Source organism: Coenobita brevimanus, chromosome 30 (assembly GCF_032717465.1).
Source record: "Coenobita brevimanus isolate Jiangsu-jjx chromosome 30, ASM3271746v2, whole genome shotgun sequence".
Classification (NCBI taxonomy): Eukaryota; Metazoa; Arthropoda; class Malacostraca; order Decapoda; family Coenobitidae; genus Coenobita; species Coenobita brevimanus.
The window spans coordinates 44,474,855-44,484,526 of record NC_136983.1 but is presented as its reverse complement, the minus strand read 5'-3'; positions in this window follow the sequence as shown (position 1 = coordinate 44,484,526).

Sequence of the window (9,672 nt, the reverse complement as noted above, 5' to 3'; positions counted from 1 at the left end):
CTTGATTAAAAAGTCTTTTAGTCAAGGCATGCCTCTTGTTGGCCAGAAACACTATAACTCATTACCTATTGATAAAGGTATCGTGTATCCCAGGTGTAGTTACGATAATAGAGCTGAAGAGGGGCGCCTTCAAGTGGTGGTACAAATATAACCATACGGCTCTACTGCTCGGTCAGACAAGCTTCCTTCAACTACTTCCCTATCCCCTGAAAGTAGGATAGTGGACTGCTGGAGAAGGGCAACTTACCACTGGGTTCACTTTTCAGATGAGCTTGTGGTGGTCACTCTACTACTACTACTACTACTATTATTACTACTGCTACAGCGATGTCTCAGGTGTGCTCAGGTTAATTACATGCTAAAAGATCTACAGGTAACAGGTGGTGTGGCTAATAAAGACAGGTGTTTGAGTGCTTTAGGAGGTCATTACTTCAATATAAAATAGGGTTTTGTTGGTATCCTCACTTGTTAGGCTCAGATGATTATATCCAGCATAAAAGAGGGAGGGGAGGAAGGAGGAGGAGGCCAAGGATGAGATGAAGGGATGGAGTGGAAAGGTATATAATGAGAAAGGGGAGTGTGATCGGGGACCAGGGCAGTGAAATGGCGGGGGACACGGCGACATGGAGGCGATTTGTTTGTGGCCACCCCTTACGGGATTAAGGCGCTTGGCAATAGATAGATAGATAGATAAAAAACAGATGAGGTGGGAGTATAGGTGCTAGATGTGGGTTTCAAGAGGTGTAGATATTGGCCATGTGGAGAGGATGGAGTATGTGAGACTGATTAGGAGAGTGTGTGACTGAGGTGGTGGGGAGTGGGAGACCATGGTTGATGTGGAGGTATGGGGTGGAGGCATATATGAAATGTGGGTATGAGCTGGAGAGAGGGCAGCCTGTCAGCAGAAGACTGAAACATGGAGGTGATTTGTTTATGGCTACCACTTACGGGATTCAGGTGTCTGACGATAGATAGATAAATATTAAAAGTACTGTAAAAGGAATCACACACACACAAACACACACACACACAGAGGGAGTCAATCTAGGCGGACGTGCGACACCGGCGCTCTGTACCAAATCATCACGGCCAGTGGCATTACCTAAATAGTATCTTTGTATGAGTCAAGCTCAGTACCAGGTTAGACTAAATGATTGTTCATTATTAAAAGGAAAAAAAAAAATAAGTTTAAACAAGACTTTTGTTCAAGCAGGAAATAGAACCAAGACGAAAGAATACGCTGAGTCATCTCTGAAGTTTGTTTAGACTACAACAACACGGAGATTGTAAGTACATGCTTTGCACTTTAAGTATTGCAAAATGGATACATACTTCAGTAAAACAAATTTGGAAAAGAAAAGGGATAAAGGTAAAAAGCAAAATGATGATTTCTACCAAGAACTGGTTGAAGTAGAGACTCACAACAGACTGGTTGAACGTGTAAACAAACTAGAAATGGCTTTCAAAAATGAAACTGATGAAATAAAGAAGCAGATGCACTTGCAAAAGGAAGAAATAGAAAAACTAGGAAGGGAGGCCAATAAGAAAGACACAACCATCAGTGAACTAACAGTGGAATTGAGTACACTTAGGAAGAAAATGAGTGAAATGGCAAGTACAGTAGTCAATCACGAGAGTGTTATGGAAGAGTTCAAAAATGACACAGAGACAATTAGGCAAGTTAGCAGTCTTATTGACCAGAGCAGTGATATTGAGGTGAAGATGACACAAGTGAATGAAGCTGTGCAAAGCTACAAAAATGATGCAGAAACCATGTATGCTGAAATGGTGAAAGTAAAGAAAGACTTAGAAACAAGGGTGGAGGAAAAAAACATTAAAAAGGTGAAAAGAATAATCCAAAACAATCCAAAGTTAGTCAGAGATTCAGTAGAGATAAACAAATCAATAGTAATCACTGGTATACAAGAGGAAGAAGTTAAACACAAAGATCACAAGAGACAAAAAGGAGATGGCAAATGTAATGAGCTTACTGAAAGAAGTATCAGAGGAAATCTGTAGTGAAGACATTGAGGAACACAAAAGGTTAGGGAAATACGAGAAAAGCAAGACAAGACCTCTAAAGGTGACTTTCCAGAGTGTAAACACTGTGGAAGAGATACTAAAAAATGCAAAAGAATCTTAAGGAAAAAGAGGAGTTCAAAAATGTATGAATAAAAAGATGCCTAACACAAGAGGAACTGGAATTACTGAAAGAGAAAAGGGAGGAAGCAAAAACAAAAAATGAGGGAAGATCAGAAGAGGAGAAGAAGAAATTTTTTTACAAAGTAATAGGATTGCAGGTACGAAAGTGGTACACAAACAGGATGGAAGAAAAAGGAGGAAGGTAGTAGAACCATGTCATGACAAGTATATAAACAAGATGATAAAATTTATGTACTCAAATGTGGATGGAATGGTATCTAAATTACTAGAGATGAATGATTATGTCAGAGAAAATGAACCACAAATAATATGCCTAACTGAAACAAAATCAATACCAAGGATATCAAATGACATACTAAACTTAGAGGAATACAATATATGGTGAAGAGACAGATATTTAAAAAAAAGGAGGAGGAATTATAATATTAACTAAGAAAAATCTAAAAGTCAAGGAAATAAAACTAGATATACCATCACAAGTACAACTGATTGCAGTAAAGATCGACACATCTGAAGGTAAAGTAATTGTAGCCACCCAGATCAAACACATGGGAAAAAGACTAATATGAGGACCTGGCAGAGAGTACAATTCAGAGTGTAAGGTCATTGCTACATAAAATGGAAGAGAAATCGGAAAGAATTACACTAACTGGGGACTTCAATACAAATATAAATTGGAATACTCTAGATATAAATAGCCAAGAAAGCTGTTGGAACCAAAAGCTCCTGGATCTCGTACAAGAGTTTTTCTTAACGCAACATGTGAGGGAAACCACCAGAAAAAGAGGACTTGATGTACCTTCAGTGCTAGATCTAATATTTACAAGGCAAGAAAATGATATTGACAGTTTAATGTATCACCCTCCACTCGGCAAAAGAGATCATGCAGTACTAAATTATAACTTCAGGATAGCATATGACATAGTAAACAGCAATGATAGTTACAAAAAGAGCCTAAACTATAAAAAGGGAAATTATCAAGACCTAAAGAAGTATTTCTTAGAAGTTGATTGGGAAAATGAGCTTAGAGGACAAAATTTAAATGCTGTATATAAAATTTTTTGTCAATTTTATGAAATAGGAGTCCAGAAGTACATCCCACAGCACAAAGAAGCAGATAAGAAAATACAGAAATGGTTCAATACAGAATGTAAAAAATCAAAAGAAAGAAGAGATTTGTTGTGGAATAGATACATAAGACACAATAGTGAAAGGGCGTATAATAATTACAAACAGGCAAGAAACGACTATACAAGAATAAGGAGGGAAGCCCAAAAACAGTTTGAGGATATAAAAAATAAAAGTAGTGATCAACCAAAGCTGTTTTACAACTATATCAGAAGCAAAACTAAAGTAAAAGATATAATACAATCCATTACGGACGAGGGAATCACTTATACACAAGAGAAAGATATTTGTGAAGCACTAAATAAGAATTTCCAATTAGTTTTTACAGAAGAAAAAAATTTTGAGAGGGACTATGTGGAACACGCATGTCCACACATACTACCAGATATACTGTACAAATAGCAGAAAGGTAATACAGGAGGAGTTAAGTAGATTAGACAGAGGAAAAGCAAGTGGTCCTGATGAAATTTCATGTTGGGTATTACGAGAATGTGCAAAGGAGTTAAGTAAACCATTATTTTTAATTTTCAAGAAATCCTTGAGTCAAGGGAAACTACCTGATATTTGGAAAAAAGCAAATATTGTCCCCATATTCAAGAAAGGAAATAGACAAAATCCTCTCAACTACCGACCAGTATCACTGACCAGTGTTGTAAGCAAGGTATTAGAAAAACTTATAAGAAAAGCTTGGGTAAATCATCTAGAAGTACACAGTATGATAACAGAAAGACAGTTTGGTTTCAGAAAAGGAAAATCATGTTACTAATCTGTTGAGCTACTATGACAGAGTAACAAACACAATACAGGAAAGGGAAAGATGGGTGGATAGTATCTATTTAGATTTCAAGAAAGCTTTTGACACAGTACCACACCAAAGACTTTTATGGAAACTGTACCATCAAGGAGGAATTCGAGGCAAACTGTTTTGTTGGATGCAAGACTTTCTCATAAAAAGAGAAATGAGGACAGTACTAAGAGGAAACTACTCATCATGGAAAGAAGTGACTAGTGGAGTACCACAGGGTTCAGTGCTGGCACCAATCATGTTTTTAGTGTATATAAATGATATAAACAGTAACACTGGAAATGAGAGCTATCTGAATATGTTTGCAGATGATGCAAAAATACAAAGGAGAATTACTAACACTGACTCTTGTAAAGAGCTACAAGAAGAATTAAATAAACTTCATGAATGGAGTAGTTCATGGCAAATGGAATTCAATGTGGACAAGTGTCATGTAATCAAGTTTGGTAAAAGTGGAAAAAGACCTGATTGGGATTATAAGTTAGGAAATAAAACCCTATACACATCAGAAAGAGAGAAAGACCTAGGTATGATTATCAATAACAGACTATCTCAGGCTGACCACATCAGCGAGAAGGTGCGGAACATGTATACACTGCTTGCAAATATGAGAATAGCATTCACATACATAAATGAAGACATGCTAAGAAGGATAATAACATCATTCATTAGACCAACCCTGGAATATGCATCAGTAGTCTGGAGTCCTCATCTCAAAAAGCATATAGACAAGATTGAAAAAGTTCAAAGGGCCGCTACAAGATGGATACCAAGCTTAAGGGACCTAAGCTACTAAGAAAGACTAAATAAACTGAATCTACCAACACTACAGGAGAGAAGGAAAAGAGGTGACATGATAATGCTATATAAGTGCATATCAGGAAAGGAGAAAATAGACATAAATGATTACTTAACATATGGAGAAGCATCAGCAAGAGGACACTGCAAAAAACTGCATAAGAAGAGAGGTGATAAAGACGTAAGGAAATTCAGTTTAACAAACAGAGCAATTGATCAACGGAATGCACTACCGAATGAAATAGTGTGTGCCAAAACAATTCACAAATTTAAGGATATGTACGATAAATATGGTTTAAGACACGGGACAGTACGAGCTTGACTCCTTCCTGTAAAGATACAATTAGGTAAGAACAATTAGGTAAGAACATACACTGTTATGGAAACTCAAAAGACATTTATGGAAACTGTACCATCAAGGAGGTATCCCAGGTAATCTGTTCGACTGGATGCAGGATTTTCTCAGTAAAAGGCTAAGGAAAAATTACTCATCACGGTGAGAAGTGACAAGCGGAGTTCCACAGGGCTCGGTGCTGGCACCAATTATGTTTTTAGTATATATAAATGACATAGACAACAACATTGGAAATGGAAGCTACCTAAATATGTTTGCTGATGATGTAAAAATACAAATGAAAATCACAAACACAGACTCTTGCATAGAGCTACAAGAGGAATTAAATATGATTTATGAATGGAGCAATAGATGGCAAATGGAATTAAGTGTGGACAAGTGTCATGTAATAAAATTTGGTAAAGGTGAAAAAAGACCAGACTGGGACTATAAGTTAGGAAGTTCAACCCCACACACACCAGAAAGGGAAAACGATATAGGAGTGATTATCAATAACAGACCATCACCGGCTGACCACATAAATGGTCAAAGTAAGGAACATGTATACACTGCTTGCTAATATGAAGGTAGCATTCAATATATATACATATATGAAGACATGCTGCGAAAGATAATAACATCGTTCATCAGACCAACTCTGAAGTATGCGTCAGTAGTCTGGAATCCACATCTCAAAAAGCACAGATAAGACTAACAAGGTACAAAGGGCAGCTACAAGATGGGGACCAAGTTTAAGGGGCCTAAGCTATGAAGAAAGATTTGAAAAATTAAATCTGCCAACATTACAGGAGAGAAGGAAAAGAAGAGACATGATTATGTTATACAAATGCATCACAGGAAAAGAGAAAATAGATGTGAATGAGTATATAACCTATGGGCAAGCAATACTAAGAGGACACTGCAGAAAACTGTACAAAAAGAAAGGAAACTCAGCTTCCTAAATAGGGCAATTGGTCAGTGGAATGCATTATCTGAAATAGTATGTGCCAAAACTATTCATAAATTTAAGGATATGTATGATAAACATGGGCCAAAACAAGGGACAGTACGAGCTTGACTCATTCCTGTAAAGATACAATTAGGTAAGCACACACACACACACACACACACACACACACACACACACACACACACACACACACACACACACACAGAGAGAGAGAGAGGAGTTCTTTCATCAGCCACTTCACTGTTCATATCTTTCCTTTTCAGTTTCCACGTCTATGATATTCTCATTTCAGTTCTTTTTCTATAAGCTGTTTTGTGCGTGTATGTATGCATGTATATATGTATGTATGTATGGATGCGCTCGAGCGCGTTTGTGATAATCATCCTCTTACATAGATAAATTTGTGCGTTGTTAGGTGAAGCAAGGGGTGGGCGTTTTAGTTGTTTTACGGGTAGGGGCACTAACTCTCCGCCGACCCACTTGTTGACACGTAGTACACACACCCCTTACAGGATTATGGCGTCTGGTTATAGATAGACAGATAAAGTGCAGCAAGGGAGAAACAAGGAAAGAAGGTAATTGAGAAGGAAGAAGGGAGGGATTAAAGGTTAAAAGAGGTCACATCTGTCATTAGGTGGGGAGAGGCTGGAAAGGCATTACAGTAGAGTCAAAGAAATTAAAAATATGGCGTGTAACTGGAATAGTTTCTTTGACTGTATTTAACTGAATAAAGTGTAGATTGAGTAGATTTCAATTTGCTTGCTCTCTAAAAATTCCATAATCATGTTCATCTCCTCCACTCCTCCCCTCTCTTTCCCTCCTCTCACTTCTTCCACCCCCTCCCCCTCTCATAGGCACAAGGGGACAGACCGCCTAATCTTTTCCCCTCTGAGCTTTGAAACCCTTACAGGTCTTCCACCACAACGCGCCTGTTTACGTTGTTAAGTGAGGCAAGGGGTGGCCGTTTGACTCTGAGTTAGTTGTTTTACGGGCAGGGGCATTAACCCTCCACCGACCCACTTATTGGCACGTAGGGAACACATCCCTTACACTTACAAGATTATGGCGTCTTGACAGGCGAAAGCTTACCTCAAACACGTTAACGCAGGCAGGGCGGCCTGAGCGCGCGCGCGCGCGCGTGTGTGTGTGTGTGTGTGTGTGTGTGTGTGTGTGTGTGTGTGTGTGTATTTACCTAATTGTGATATACAGGGAAATGAGCTACGCTCGTGGGGTCCCGTCTCTATTCCTCAATAAGTCAAATTTAGCTTTAAACTCGTTTAAGTTTTTAGACTGGACGATCTCTTTGTCCAGGTTATTCCACAGGTCTATACATCTGTAAGGAAAACTATATTTCTTGATATCCTTCAAGCAGCTTGGTTTCTTCAGTTTCATTCCGTGTCCTCTTGTTACTCTCTTATCCCATAAAAACAGATCTTCTTTGTCAATTTTATCTACACCCACCATGGTCCTGAACACTGCAATCATGTCGCCTCTCTTTCTCCTTTCTTCTAAGGAAGGCAAATCCAGCTTTTCCAGCCTCTCTCTGTACGACAGATCTGCCAGACTGAGGACCATTTTGGTTGTTCTTTGTATTCTCTCAATCTTGTTTATATCTTTTGTGTGTGTGTGTGTGTGTGGGGACCACACTACTGCTGCATACTCTAACCTGGGGCGAATCATGGCCACTATCCATTTTTTCATCATCTCCTCGTCCATGTACTGAAAAGTTACTCTTATATTAATCAGGAGTTTATACGTCTCTCTAACTGCCTTGTTAATGTGTTTTTCAGGTGACAAACTGTCCTGGACCAGCACTCCCAAATCTTTCTCTTCTCTCACGTTTGTGATTGGTTCATTACCCACCAAATAATTCAATGATGGCCTCTTGGTACTTTTACCCATTTCCAGTATTTTACATTTCTTTGCACTGAATTTCATTTCCCACATCCGGCTCCAATCGTGTATCCTATCCAGATCCTCCTGCAGCATTTCACAATCCTCCTCAAACTCTACCTTCCTCAAGATCTTTGCATCATCAGCAAACAGACTTGCATAACTGTTCACCCCATCTACCATATCATTTACATAAATCAGGAACATTACTGGAGCCAACACTGAGCCTTGAGGGACTCCACTTGTTACTTCCCTCCATCCAGACATCCTATCCTTTATTACTGTCCTCATTTGTCTGTCTCTCTAAAAGTCTCTCATCCATTCCAGGAGGTTCCCCTTCAGTCCTCCTATATGTTCTAGTTTCCACATTAGTCTCTTATGGGGTACCTTGTCGAAGGCCTTCTCCAAATCTAAATACACATAATCCACCCAACCATCTCTCTCCTGCAGCACATCAATCGCTCTTGAGTAAAAACTCAACAGGTTGGAAACACACGACCTTCCACTTCTAAATCCAAACTGACTATCAGCCAAAATATTCATCTCTTCCAGATATTTTATCCATCTATCTTTCAGAATTCTTTCGCACAATTTTGCGACCATGCTGGTTAGGGACATTGGTCTATAATTCAGGGGTTCTTCCCTGTTTTCTCCTATATAAACTGGTACCACATTTGCCCTCTTCCATTCTTGAGGCACTTTTTCCTCTTCCAGTGAACAATTAAACTGTGAATCTTATCCGCCAGTTGTTTTCTGCATTCCTTGAGTACCCAATTAGAGATTCTATGTGGTCCTGGGGCTTTCCTTACATACTGAGTTTCCAGTAATTTATACACTTCCTGTACTTCCACTTTTATATCTTTCATCACTACATTTCTAGTCACTCCCTCCCCTTCCACAAACTTCTTTTCATTAGTGAAAACTGATTGGAAACATTTGTTCATTATTTCTGCTTGCATTGCTGCATCTTTACAGACCTCTCCTTCTACTTTCAGTTTGGTGATTCCTTCTTTTTGTTTCAGTGTATGTGTGTGTGTGTGTGTGTGTGTGTGTATTTCTGGTGCTACTATTGCCTATGAAAAATCACCATTCCTTCCTCTCTCTCTCTCTCTCTCTCTCTCTCGTGTGCTGTATCAGAACATAAAAAAGAAAATAAACTATTAACCACATACCAGTAAGTTTTAGTCAGCCTCTTCTCGTTTCTTTCACATATTTGGTCTCAGTGTCAATAATGCCCTTTAAAACATATGTAGTGTTTATCTCAATCCAGCTGGAGGTTACCCCGCCACTTTACCTACCCGCCGCTCCTCACCTATCTCCTACCTGGGTGATTTCAGTGTCTCTCATTTGTCACTTGGTGGTTCCCGTATTTCTCCCGTTGGTCATCACCTTCATAATTTGTTACTAAGCATCACCTGCATCTTTTCCCCATTCCTCATACCACTCATGTTGAAGGTGGCTGTCTCGAACTTGATTTCGGTTGCAGCGTGGTACAACATCTCAATATAAGTGCAAGTTCCTTATCACGCACCACGCTCGGTACCAATTCTGTGCGATTAGCAAAGATCACTGAACCGTATA